Genomic DNA, 14,290 nt, shown 5'->3' on the forward strand with positions numbered 1-14,290 from the left:
CGGCGCCGCGCCCGGCTGCGCGCGGTGGCAGCGGTTCGGGGAGTTCCCGTCGCGGTGGGCTCCAGCGGCGCAGCCGGTGGGCTCGCGCGTGCGGCGGGAGAGGGCTGCGGCGGGAATTCCCAGCCAGGAACTGCGCGGTGCGGTTTGCCCCGCTGCCTGTGGTTCTCGACCAGCAGCGTGAAACATGGAGTCTTCTAGCATYCGTAACTGGAATAACTTAAAAGCAGAGCTGGTTCCTCTTAATGCGGAGAGCGCGATAAAGAGCTTGGGGGTGGCTGTAGCAATCTGTGCCTGATGGGCCCAGCAGATGCTTCTTAATTCAGATTCTTTTGCCAAGTTGAACCATCATGCTGTAACTAGTAGTTGTTCTTCATGTGTTAAAGCAGGATCAAAAGAGTATGTGATAAGGACTGAACTGTGCAAATTTGTGTTCATTCTCTGGGTGTCTTCCATCCTGTGTGAGAGCACCAATTTGGAAGAAAAATGTTATAAAACTCTTATTTTAACCAGTTCTTTTGTATTTATTTATTTTATTGCATGCATTTTAGATTTACTTTTTACTTGGTGAGCAGTTGCCATCAGCTTTGCTTTTGTTCCATCTAAAGTTTATTTCTATGCACACAGCACTCTTTGAATTCAAACTGTGCGTGTTGAAATGGTGGTGTATTTAGAAGTACTACTAGTGAGAGCTCTAGGAAATGGAAGATCTTTTCATTCATCTTGTATATAAATCTTGTAAATGCCCTTTAACCATATTTATTTTAGTCAGCAAAAACTCCTCTTTCTCAACAGTCAGAAAATGTGATTCTTTTATTGTACTCCAATTTTCACTACACTTCTCTGTCTAAAGCTTTTCTTCCCAAATTTTTGCTCGCATATTTCAGCAGACTTGGGAGATTAGCCCATACAGAGTTGGAGAAAAAAGTTCAACTGAAAGATCATTCAATTTAAAAATCATATCTTCAATTTCTATAATATTAGACCAGCACCTCAGTCTGTCTTAGTTGCAAAATAGAAGCAACATTTAGAAGAAAAAAAAAAAAAAAAAAAAAAAAAAGGAAAAGATGGCAGTTTGCATAAATTGAAGTTCATGAAGTACCAAAGATTTCGGAACCAGTTGCAGCTCTTAGAGCTAAAGACGGCAAGGAATAATTGATACCTATGCTGGAAGGGTATTAGAGGAAGTAGGGAAGCTGCCTAGCAATTGTGTTGGTCTGTTGCCATGTGAATTTGGGAAAATCATTAATGCCTATATAATAAACAACCATTCTTCTTTCCTTTTGGTGAGAAACAGGATGTCCAATCAAGTGAGAACTATGAAATATTTTCTGGTTAATAAATTTCAGACAGTATCTCTTGAAGATAAACGATTTCGAAGCCTGAGCACTAGATTACAGATTTCTTCTAAAAATGATGAATACAAGTTAAGATCTCTGGCTGCTAGTCCTGATTTTGAAGACTGGAAGAGCATTAGTGTAGTAGTAATAAAAGGCAAGTGCTTCATCAAGCTTATTCCTTAACATTGCTTATTGTTGATTATCCATACTGAATAAAGTAATGGGGAAAATGAGATGGGTTTTATTTCATAAAATATTGAAAAACTGAAGTATTCATGTATTCAGGCAACATGGCTCTACAAAAAATTAGTATCATCAACATTCATCTTGATGTATTTGTAGGTTGAATTGACCAAGGTAACTCAGTAGCTATAGATACGCTTAATGAAACTCTCTGTGATACTCCAATGTAAAAAATAACAATGCATTATCCTTTCAATAGATTAATAAATGGATTAATTAGTGTCTATCAGACATCTCTGCTAGCTGCTAATGGAAGAATTCTTATTTAATAAGAGTACATCTACAAGGAGTCACAAGAGGTGTGATAGTGTGCAGCTTCATCAGTGATCTGGCAGTGAATATCTGACTGCCACTGTTAGTGTTTCTGAATGACATAACTTGTTAAAATGCTGGGTATGCTAAGCAATCAGCTTCTTCAAGAGGATAGGCAGAAGAGAGTTGAGTGAGGACATCAGCTTGGAGCAATCAGAAAAGGAAGTCCTAGTGTGCTAGAGATTTTTTTGGAGAAGACAATACATAGTGGATGCGTGTCTTGAACAGTGTGTGTGGTCCTTCTATACCCACCTTCTGAAGGATGTTACAGAATTAGAAAAGCTATGGAGAAAGGTGATGAGTGAGAAGAGAAGGATGTGGTTGCCTTATGAGTACTGAGCAGTAACTCACCATTGCTTGCAAGAGTTGGTTGAGGGAGGGTGTGGTAGCTTTTTAATGGTACAAGCTGAGAAGGTGAATAGGAAAGATTATTTGTAATTGCCTTTTTTAATGTAAGAACCAGAGGGCATAACAGAAGACTTAACAAAAGCCAGCTTCGAGAGCAGAGATTTTTTTTTCACAAAAAACATTAATTTTCTCACAAGTTAAGCTGCAGAACTCCTCATCAGAGGATGTTGCAGATGCTCCAAGATCATGTAGATTTGAGAAGCATCTGGTTATTTTCATAAGAATAGCAACTGGGTAAATTAATGAGAAGTTCTTCATGCACTATTAAGTGCAAAGACTTCATCTTTGACTAAGAAAGTCCCTGAACTGCAAATCATGACAAACTGGAAGAATGTTTTGGGGAAGTAATGCTATATGGTTTCCCAATTCTTCTGCTTTTCTTTATGTTCTACCTATGAGCTGTTGTAGAGTTCAGAAGCTGGGCTGCACAGATGATTGGTGCTTCCTGATACAGCTGCTGTTATGTTCAGAATACAAACAAATTAAACTGAAGCCAAAAAAMTTTGAATAAAAAATCAGGTTGTGTTTCTGGAGAAGGAAAAAGGCTAGATTGGAGATCTCCTATTCTGTTTCAGGAAAAACTTCCTGTGTTCATTTAGTTACTGACCTTAACACAGAGACTAAAAGATTTAAATTAATTTGGTGAAATTTAAAGACATTTGAAAAATGAGGTCAGATTAAGTGATTTTTAATGATCGCTTAAGTGCTATGAATAGCAAGTTAGGTATAATAGTGATGTCACTGCTATGCAAAATAAAAGTATTATGAATCSAAGACAGTTAAAATGTTGAGGGTGGGATAAGGAACAGTACATGTATTCAAGAACCTAGATCTGGACTGAAATGATGGCGTGTGAGGAAAATATGCGTCCCTTAGAATAAGGAATTGTTCTAGTCATAGAATAGTGTAGCAACCTATTGGGGTTGCTACACTTAAGGGGTCCTAAGGGATCTTTGAAGGTCATCTGGTCCAAATCCATGCTCAAAGCAGCATCAATTTAGAGCAGGTTGCTTGGGGTCTTCTTGAGTTTTGGCTATCATCCATGTTCTGAGGTTCTATAATGCCTCTGRGCAGCTCGTTCAGTGCTTAGACATTCTCATTGTGAATATTTTTTTCCTTATTTATTGGAATTTCCCTTGCTGAAACTAATGTCTGTTGCTTTTTGTTCTTTTGCTACTCACCTTGGAGAAAATACTGGTTCCAACAGTTAAARCCAGTAATAAGATCAGTTTTTAGCCTTGTGTATGCACAGACACACACACACGAAAAAGTCGATCCTTTTATAAATCAGGACCTTTTGCCTAGGCAAGGAGTACCTACTGTATGTATACTAGAAATCTGAATGAGCTGTGTGTGTATGAAGAGAATGCTTCTTTTCCAGATTTTTTTTTCCAGTGTCAGTAGGAACTGTAAGTATTACAAGAATAGGAGATGCACATTTTTGTGATTGGAAGCTCCTTAGCAGTAGGAGAGTAGAGACTAGTAGAGGCATAGTAGTAACACTGTCTGATCCTCAGTGATTTTTGTTAACTTTAGCAATGCAGCATGGATTTTAATGGGCTTTAAAGCAAAGTGGGGGAGAAGAAAGGGGTATGTCTAATGTCGCTAGCAAGCTACCTAAACAGAATTTTCTGAAGTTTGTTGCTGGCCATGTTTGCTAGAAGAGATGAGGCTGAATTTCCCAACACAGAGATGGAAGAATTTCTCTCTCCTGTGCCATGTGTTAAGTCTTGAGGAAACCAAAGTGAAGAATGAATTACTGTTCATAAAGCACCTTGAAAGAAGTCACTGAAACAATAAGCACACATATGCTAACCTGGAAATCATATAGCTTGAYAGAGTGGGGAAGAGTTATAGGTACATATTTGGGAAACATTTAGTTATGAAATTCTTTATATATTGCTTTTCCCTCACTAGTGTATTGATTAGTTTCTTAACTTTTGGAATTTGTCATATAAAAAGGAAACTAAAATGGGGAACTGTTATTATAGCCATTCAAAAATGGGAGGGAGAGCTAATAAAAAAAAAGTGCATTTTTCAGGTTTGAAATGCATAGTTGGGGAAGAACTGAGTTATGTAACAAATGTCACCACAGTTCTCTTTCCTGCTAATTTACAGGCATGTCATCCTTTTAAGCAAGAGATAAACGTACTCAATAGCCGGGGCAGATCCAACAAAGGATTAATGGACGTGTACAGCAAAATGGGTTGAGTGCGTGCAGAATTACATTATTACACTGTAAGTATGCGACTGTGATTAAAGTAGCAAGTATTTTCACTTTTTTCATTTGTTTGATACTGAAGATTACGGAAGTGTCTGTTAGTTCTCTTTTGTTTGAGAGACCTGGAGTTGTAATGGAGCCATGACAATATTATGCTGTAATACTGCACGTATATTTTTCTGTGATTGCTTTGTTGAGACTCCCCTAAAGTATACTTCTTGAGACTTCCTAAAGTATAGTTCTCTCAAATGCATATCTTGCCTTTCTAACCCCTTTCAGTCATCAGAGTTGTTTGAAGGGTAACAGCTTTAGAAAGACGACTTCTGCTGGAGAGAGAGCAGCAGGTTTGTTTTGATCTGGATCAAAATTGTATGGCGTTCTTAACTTGGTGTTTATTGTTCAGTCTCTGTTAAGAACAAGTATTGCTTTTGTGGTCATTGCTGTTAACCTGAGAAATACTTTCCACTGTGATCCTTTCCATATTATACAGCAGTGCTCACTCTCTTTTTTTGTTATTTTAAATCGTGCTCTTTCTCTTCCTTAGAGTTTGCTAAGGCAGAGTTCGTGATCATCTTTCCTTTGGATTAAGTAATTGCCAGTTAACACAGGATAACTGTGTTTACATAGCTTTAAATGTTTATTTTGTTTTACAACCAAATATTTTGTGGAGTTTTTCATTGACCAAAGAGTGAACATTCAAACCWTTGGAAGCCAGCATACCCTGCAGTTTCAAAATTTTGGTGTAAGCAATCCTGGAATGGCATGTTTGTCCTTGGAGATCTGTCCCTTTGACTCCTGAGACAGGGTAAGTGTCAACAGGCAGCCTGAGTGAGCTGCATTTGTAAGACTGACTCCTGCAGAATATCAACTGCATAGTGTGGATTGAGACAAATTTAATGCATCACAACAGGGAGTTGCAGTACTCCAGCCACATTCTTGCAAGTAAGCGGCCACTAGAGTAGCAGTATAGTATTCTTTTCTGTGCCAGAAAAGCAAGAGCAACAGTTCAAGGACACTCCTTCAAAAAAGTGTCAGCAAGAGACTTATCTGGAGAATCTGGTCGGGTAACCTGCTTGAGTTGATGTGTATGTTGCAATCAAGCTATCTTCACACAGTCATCTGTTGGAATGAGGTTTTTTGTCCTGCTTCCAGAGCAGTTCATGTTAAACCAGCCTATAGACCAGATGCCTATGCCAGGGTTATTCTCAAACCAGAGAAAGCCTGAGAAAATTGAAATTGGTAGTCTGATGTTCTGGGAAGTGTTCTCGCTAACTGAATTATCAGCTCTGGTATCAGAATGCTGCAGCTGGTACTTAAATGTTTTGGAAAACCCCTTTCTGCATTATATCTGCTTTGTGTTAGTTTTCACTTTATCGTGTGGGTAGCTGGCACCTAAATCGTATTTTCGGACTTAATACCGCATAAAGGTGTTAAAGGATTTCTTTAACCAAAATCTTAAAACTTGATTGATTTTTTTTTTTTCTTAACCTCATCAGAGTCCAAAGCATGGCTCTATTGTGCCAATATTCCCTCCCTTCCATACATACACATTTCATGGATCTGGGGAGATGGCAGCTTTGCTTTTCCCATATCTGTTACTGTCCTGAAAGGCTGCTACTACATACTTGCTACAACTTGGAGAGGATGTAGCTTTGCTTGATTGATGCTTATTTTCTAGGTAGTATTTATGTGTGGCTTGCAAATGTCCAGTCATACTGAGTTCATTAAGCCTTATTATTCCATCATAGAGAATATGAATGTTCCACTAAAATAGTTTCTGTATCATCTAGGAGTRTTTGGAAATTAATTAATGAAAAACTTTCAAGTAGGTTGAATTACTGTTGTGTTGAAATGTTAGTCTAAAGTGAGAAATTCTGCAACTATCTGGATTACCGGCTCTAGTATATATACTGGATATATAAGTATATATAGAAGTGTGTATATATAAGCATTCACTGTTGATTTTTACTATGTTGGATGTGGTGATTTCCACTTCCTTGAAATTATTTCTATTAACAATGCTGCTGTTTCATGCTTTTTTCTTTTTTTAAATGAGAATGAATTTCTCCTTTTTCTTTTTTTAAAATGAGGATGTGTAGCTTATCCTTCATCTCTGAAAGATTATCACAGCGTGCATTTACGTGATAAAAATAATTATTTACTCATTGTATTTTAATATCTATTGCAAGCTCTATAAGAGGTTGGCTTTTAACTATTCTTAGCTAATTTTCTGCTTTCCTCTGTGCTTTCCACTGTAGCTTTTTTTTACTTTTCAATTTTTTCCCTTATTTTCCTATCCACATTTTTCTCCTAGCACCCTCTTTGAGGTGGTTATTCATCTCATTAGATCTTGAGCAGCTTCAGCATTTTTCTTCTTCTCTCCAATCAGTAGCCTGTTACTTCCTCTCATTTTTCCATATGGTCATATTCTCACGTAAGTTATTTCCTTTTTTCTTTTTTCTGTCCTTCAGGGTTCAGCAGATTTCTACAAGCCTTACGTATTCTTATTCTCTCAATGAGTGGTTTCTAATTCCCATCCATACATATGCCTGGCTATTTTTCCTGATTTCAGAGCCTCTCATGTGTAAGAGATAACACATACAAACAACTTTTGTCACATACTTGAGTAAAATGTTTTCCAGTTTCCATTGTGTAGTTGTGCTTTTTCTTCCTTATTCTGTCCTTTCTATTCTTTCAATAGATAGTTCCTTCCTAGGTTCTGGCAGTGAAGAAAAAATACAGAAGTGTTCAACTCATTCCTATAAACTTGCAGGCAAGGAACACAGTCCTCTGTCCTTTGTTTGCTAGACTTCAATCTCTGTGTCGGCTTTTTGTGGTACAGGTTCTCCCTGTTATCCCTTCTTGGAAGCAGAATCCGCTCTTGCAGTGACCCTAGGTCCTGTGTCCAGGAATGATCTCCAAGCAGCTCCAGTAGGGTAGGCAAAACCTCCAGAGTTCTTTGTGGTGGGAGCCTCRGATTTTTTGTTTTAAAACAAAACAAAATAAAACATTATTTTGTTTGCTTACATGAAGAGTTATAAAACTTTTGATTTAATTTTGCAATTTTTTGCTATTCTCAGTTTTTTCCTAAGGAATAAAGCTGCAGTATTCTTCATAACTCAGAAGTGCTTATGCCACACGGTTATCCTCATCAATTCTCTTATTTTCCTGTAGTCCAACTCTGCCTTTCTGTTTTGTCTGTTGTACTGTGCCTAGCATAAACTCTTGTTCCTTGGTCGGTGATGAAGGCTCCCAGGACTACAGTAAATCAACCTCTGCTCCTCAGTACTCAACATTAGTACAGTGACAAAGTGGGAGGAGAGAGAAGAGAGGTTCATTTCATCTGTTTGTCTTCTGTTAAAGGATATTTCACATTTTTCCCCCTAATTAATTATTTATTGGCTGCTATATTGTTGTAAAAAAAGGTAGTTGTTAAGGCTGTGGGTCCTAAAAAGTTGATGAGACAGCAGGCTTTCTGAATTAGTTTTCTGCTGGAGAAGCAGTGAATGAGCATAGTAGTTGTGGTAAATAACCCTTTAGGCTGAAGAGGGAATATTTAATTATTACGGACCTATATGAACATCTTCGTCATTGGAGTATAGGTTAAATCAAGAGCAAGGTAGTAATGTAATCGCTGCTTCCTACATTGCAAATCTTTTCCAAAAATATGGTTCTTTTTCAGCCAAAACAATTGGACAAAAATAATACAAATATAAAAGTAATTTGGAATGATAGAAACTGCAAGAGATAAACCATTTTCTAGCCCTGGATAAAGTCTGTTATGGAAGATTTAGCGCGGTTCAGTGCTATCTAGCATTGTTTTCTGACTGATTTCACACTGACCAAATTATGACACTTTCTCTCCATTTGTTTCTGTTATTTTTCTAAGGATGCTGTAAAATAAGTTCTCCAAGTAACTGTATAAAAAACCCCCAAAATCCATAAAGCACTTTTCTTCTATTCTTACGAGAGTATATATTTTGGTAAACTTTCTGAGTTATGCTTACGCATTAGAACATGAGAGAGTTGAGACATTTTGAAAACAGTTTGTTAATAAGTTAAGAATCAGTGCCACCTAGTGGAATGTTAAAAAGCTTGACATGTTCTAGAAGTCTTAAATTGGATTTGGAGAGGAGAGCTCAGAGCTTTTTATGATTGATACCTAATGATAAATTCCAAATTAGAGGCATGAAGCTGTTCAGAAGGTTTCCAGCAAAGGATACTAGWTTTTTTTGGTTTTTTTGGTGGTCATTTTCTCAATTTAAGAAATGCCCACTTTTTCAATAGGAATAGAACATGTGAGATACATCTGCTGACTCTTGATGTTTGAATACCAAATCAGCTTGTAGATATCGCAAAGGCTGTTTGGTGGTACTTAGTACTGCAAAAGTTAATCCGTATTAGTTGCTAGCTGTAACATACTGCTTATATGCCGTTTCAAAATACGTTAATGATGTGTTCAATGTGACAGGCAGTGTATCCTCTAATCTTGAGAATGGCACTAAATATGAAGCATCAACTAGTTTTGCTGACCCAAAAGAAATTGGAGTGTAACGTTAGATTGGGAATTACTGCTTCAGCTGAGAGGCATTAGCAGTTTCACAATGCAAATGAAAAGCTTGCAGAAGCAGAAAACATATTCTAAATGCCAATAACTCCCCCCCCCCCCCCATTGGAAGCAGAGGCATTAGTTTTAACATAATTCTTTCATTTTGGTATCTGCACAGAACAGTGAGATATTTCAGAACGGTGAGATTACTTGAATGAGAGCTGGTCAAATATTTCACAAAACAGCATGTTTTTTTCCTGTACAGAGCTGGTTCTTCCTTCCCACCACTCTTCATCATCACCTTTTTCKAACAGCTTGGCCTAGTGGACACAGTAAGAGCAGGTGCAGCGTTTATTTAACTTGAGAAGAATCTGTGACATTGTGATATGGCAATGCATTTCATGTCAGTAAAAGCTAACAGGGAGCTTAAATCCTCCTGCTGTCTCCCACTAAGCCTGTATTTTTTCTATGATAAATTAACAGACTGTTTACTGGTTCCCGCTTTTCTCATGGATGTTTACTGCAGAATCAGGATTTTGCACCAACGACTATTTGTCAGTGCTCATGGAATTGCTTGAACAATTATGTACTGTTCTTCTTAATAGCTTCTGCTGCTCTAGAAACATAAAAGCTGCTCTAGAGACGTAAAAGCTTTGTTGATGTGTATCTTCCCTTAAACTTATACATCATGAAAACTGGAGAGGACCCTAGTAATAATTGCTGATGTCTTCTCTATTGCATGTCACAAGACTTTCCTGAATTTTCTTTTGATCCAGGGTTGTGTTGTCAAATCTTGATCTGAAGATTTTTAGAGATGGATAAAACACCACAGTCCCGGGGRAAGGTTTTCAAAGGGCCGACTACCCTCATTATTAGAAATCTACACACTATTTCTTTTCTTAATTTGTTTAGGTATCCAGCCTTATTAGTTCTTGCTATTACCTTTACTTAATAGAACAGCTCTTTATTATGTTCTTTTGCTTAAATGGATAGCTTCAATCGTATCATTACTTCTTGATACGATAAGTGATGATAGATACAGCAGAATAGGGAGAGGAGGAAGAGAACACTTAATAATGAACTTGTAAATATAATAAACAGTGTTTAGAGTGAACTTAATTACCAGTAGGTAGAGTGTAAATATGGGGCATAATCAGGATACAATCAATCTTTCATATCCAGACCTGCTTTCTCAAGCTCGTRCTACTTCATGATTTCACTAACTAAGGATCCTGTAGGCTATTTAATAATTTTAAAATAAATTTTGACAATTTGAGAGCATTATGAAGAGCCTTTTCATTAAGAGATTCTGCTTAGCTCTCCTAACTCAATCTCAGCTGTACAGTTTCATTATCATTTCAAAAAATAATAAGAAAGGAGTTATTTTTCTTCAGTCTGTAGAATGTCAACATACACTTTTGGTGTAGTGATTGCCACAGATTCCTTGTACATATATAGTTGCCCTGCAACAGTAAATTCTTTTGAAAATCCTTTGAAAAATTCATCTAATAYGAAATGTGACTGCTAAAGTAGGGTATATCCTGGCACCACAACTGAGATCTGAATGTTGTTTTTAACTTGCTTTTGGATATAATTCAAACCAGTTGTGCACATTCATGAGACTGGGATCTGGCTTCTGAAGTTACTTCTGAAGCTTCTTAAACTCATCACAGCAGCTTCTGGTAGCTGGAATACTCCTGCTTCATTACTCATAGTTGAATTCCTTTGAGTGTACGTACACTAAAGATGGAAGTAGGAGAGCTCAGGTGGCTTTACTAGGAGCAGTCAACTCTGGAGTCTCCTTTTTTCATGAGTTAATTTGATTCATCGGCAGTAATTGGGAGATGCTGTAAGAATCAATGTTTCCAGCCTTTTTGCTCGGGAACAGTGTATGATGAGTACTTCACTTAGTTCAACAGTTTCAGATTGTGATCAGCTAATGCAGTAGGCTATCTTGTAGTTAATCCTCAGAGTGTTAACAGTGTGTATGGTGGTTTTGGTTATAATTCTGTGTTGATTCATTGAAGATAGGTCTTGTGATTCTAAATCTGGGACATGCTTTGTTAGCTGCGCTCAATTTCTGTATTCCTGCTGATAGTAAAACAATGTCTGGTATAAATTGCTGCACTGAATGTTGGAGTAGTGTTTCCCCTCAAAATGTGAAACTTCACTGGATATTGTCACAGCCCAGTTCATGATTTTTTGTGCAGAATGTAAGTATTACTTCCATTGCTTCCTACTGTAGTTAATGATGAATAGCATAAGTTTCTCAGAGTAGAACCTGCATGAAACTGGTTCTAACTTGTTCATAGCCTATTTCGTCTATAGGTGGTAGTGTTGCTTAAAGCATCGTGCTACATATTAGGACTTTCTAGTGAAACTGATTCTGAAAATATGTGCACAGGACAGCCACTGCTTAGGAGGATCTTTAGTCACATAAATGTAAAGGCTTTTAGTCTTGTGTAGTGTAATTATTTTGTTTCTTATTAAACTGTTAGTAGGCATTTACTATTTGCATTCAGGGTTTTGAATATCCTAGAATTTTCTGTGTTGTACAAAATGGCCACAAAGGTTTTCTGCTTGCTATTGAATTATTTCAAAAGGACAAGTGTTTTTTCATATATGGCATTGTGACTGTTTAGACAATTCAGCCATCCATAGTCTCTTGTACATTATATGCGCACATTTTTGTTACGTATATTATATGTGCACATCATGAAAGGGCTCAGAATGCCATAAAAGTAGTGCTATTCTCTAAAGGGAAGGGGTTCGTATGGATCATTTCTGTATTCACTATAGAAGATGTGATCCTTTTTTTCTTTCCTTTGCAGAAATCACTTGTGAGGAGAAAAGAAATGGGTTTTGAGAGGTGATATTTGGATAGACAGGTACACTCAGGAAAGAAAAGATGCGATGTGATGTTTGAATGTACTAAATATGTCAGAGGGAGTAGTCAGTGAGGAATAAAAGGGTTTTACACCAATGTTCCTTAATGTTTCTGAGGTTTGTGGATCAGCTTCTCTCTAAGTTTGCAAAGGTCCCCATAGCACTTGGCAGCTTCTTCTTTAAAAGGTTACTGTCAGTAGGTAGATCCTTACCAGATGTTTCCAGACTGGCTTGCTGTGTCCCTGCAATGATGAAACAATTTACAGCTGTAAATTGTTCTGATTCAGAAGGATTTTGAAAACTTTAAAAAATATTTTTAAAATATTTTAATGTTTTAAAGATTTTTTTTTAAAAAATAAAAATATTAACAATTAAACTAAGCAAAGGAAATTTGGAGAAAGATATCATCCATAACTATCCAAATACGGAGAACAGCCGGTGTATAGTTTTAGGTGTCTTGATGCTAAGTCTTTGTGTCTCCTGTTGGTCTTACTGGAGGTGGAAAGAGCAAGATTCTGTCAGTGTTCTTAATTCCTTTATCTTGGTCAATAATAACTAATCATTCTGATGTCTGGTACTAAACTTAATTAGGAAAAGCTGGTAGCTTTCATTTGTTCCAACCAAGTTTATTAGTGCCCAGTCACAGCAGTGCTCTTTAATTGTCTTCACTTAACTAGTTCAGTATCTTTTAGAAAGAACAATTTTTTTTTGGTAAAATACCAATGTGCATTTTATTAAAAGCCTGCGATGGCTGTGGGCTCATGACTCAGTGATGTCAGGAGAATACCATAACCAATCATAATCACCATAATCAATCAACGAAGGTAGTAAGTAGGCTTTGAAATCAAATGAGAAAGATGGTTAAACTTTGGAGTCCGGAATAGCTGTACCAGGTCTGATCAAAAGTCTGTTAGCCCAGTACATTTTCTCCAGCAGGAAAATCAAAAAGAGCAATGATCATAAGTGATTGCCTAAGGAAGTATGGGAATAGAGTCATCAGTTGGTGTTGCTTCCCCCAGAATGCTCTCCCAGCRTTCTGGATCGATGTCACAGGGACTTCCTTTGCCAGACGTTTATCTCTGCGATTAAGAGTCTTTAATGACATTTTGTCACTTGGGTAAGTACTAATGGGAATGAGCTCATGTAGCCATTGTGTACTTATTATTGAAGAAGTTGTTTAATTTGACATTGCTACTGTCAGAGAATGTCAGTTCTATTTCATAAATAACCGTATCTGACAAATGCTGGTAAAGTAGCGGCCATAAGGATTTTTCTTGTGTTCTGTTTTGATTATTCTCAATTTAATTGATCTTGCTCTGTCTTCATTTTTGCTTTAAAGAAGTAGCCCATGTCTAAATGGGTATGTTAAGTGGGCAGAGAAGAACAGACAGCCTTTAGCAGCATGTACATATGCRTTTTTTTTTTCATTTTGCTAACAGTATTCTATGAATGAGATCTACTGCAAGGCAGATCTTTCTGCAAACTTTCTCTGAAAATACTTTTTTTTTTTTGGCATACTTTGTGTGATGCATCTTTTTTCTTTTTCTTTTTGATGATTAATGTAAGCAGATTAAAGGTTYGTTTTAAGAAGTAAATGTTATGACGAATATAATTTCCTTTCATTTTAGTGACTTCGCTGCCTTTTATTATCAGCATGTTGGACGTTTCATAACTTTCAAAACTGCCATACTTCATTCCAGTGTGATTAAAAGGAAGAATTTTTTGAAAATATGGGAGAGTAGCTTTTATTTTAGATGCTTTTAATAATTTTTTTTGTGCATAACCTGACTAAAAAGCTACTTTTGTTACTGTAGGTTTACTAGTAGCTCCAGTGTTACTTATTTTGCAAATACTTACTGTGGTAGCAGGCGTAGAAATAATCGACACTGACAGGTTTTCACAAGAATAAAACTCCTTTTTTTTTTTTAACTGAAAAAGACGATTGCTCTCCATGACTGACTTTAGTAGAACAAAACAAATGGATGTGTAGATAAATATTTATCTATTGTCTGAGTATGAGATGCAAATCTTGGAAAAACCTGTGCACATCTGAATGAGCAGTGTATTTTTCATGCGTATTTGACGTATTTGGAGAAAAATATACATATATTTTTTTCTTTTTAGAGTCAAAATACCTAACAATGTAATCTTTATAAGTGCTGAATGTTGAAGGGGAAAAGTATGTTAGTACTTTTACTCTCTGGTATTAGAGGATCTCTGTCTCTTTTTGGTTTACTGAATTTTAAAACCTGGAGTAAAACTCAGCTTGGACAGGATACAAGATCACATATGGGATTTTTCTTTCCCCTTTCAGAGCATTTTTGAGCCCCCGCA

The 14,290-nt window shown here is 36.9% G+C and overlaps 1 protein-coding gene across 2 annotated transcripts in view; it reads left to right on the forward strand.

The window, feature by feature from the left end:
- Positions 1-4,420: 4,420 nt before the first annotated feature.
- The window catches only part of RALGPS1 (Ral GEF with PH domain and SH3 binding motif 1), a 127,464-nt gene continuing 117,594 nt past the window's right edge, over positions 4,421-14,290 (forward strand). For both annotated transcript variants that reach the window (XM_085300495.1, XM_085300496.1), the window contains exon 1: positions 4,421-4,538. The gene's annotated coding sequence lies outside the window, so the exon portion shown is untranslated. The remainder of the gene's footprint in view (positions 4,539-14,290) is intronic.

The sequence above is a fragment of the Rhea americana genome, unplaced genomic scaffold (assembly GCF_003343005.1).
Source record: "Rhea americana isolate MKP2758 unplaced genomic scaffold, rheAme1 scaffold_164, whole genome shotgun sequence".
Taxonomy (NCBI): domain Eukaryota; kingdom Metazoa; phylum Chordata; class Aves; order Rheiformes; family Rheidae; genus Rhea; species Rhea americana.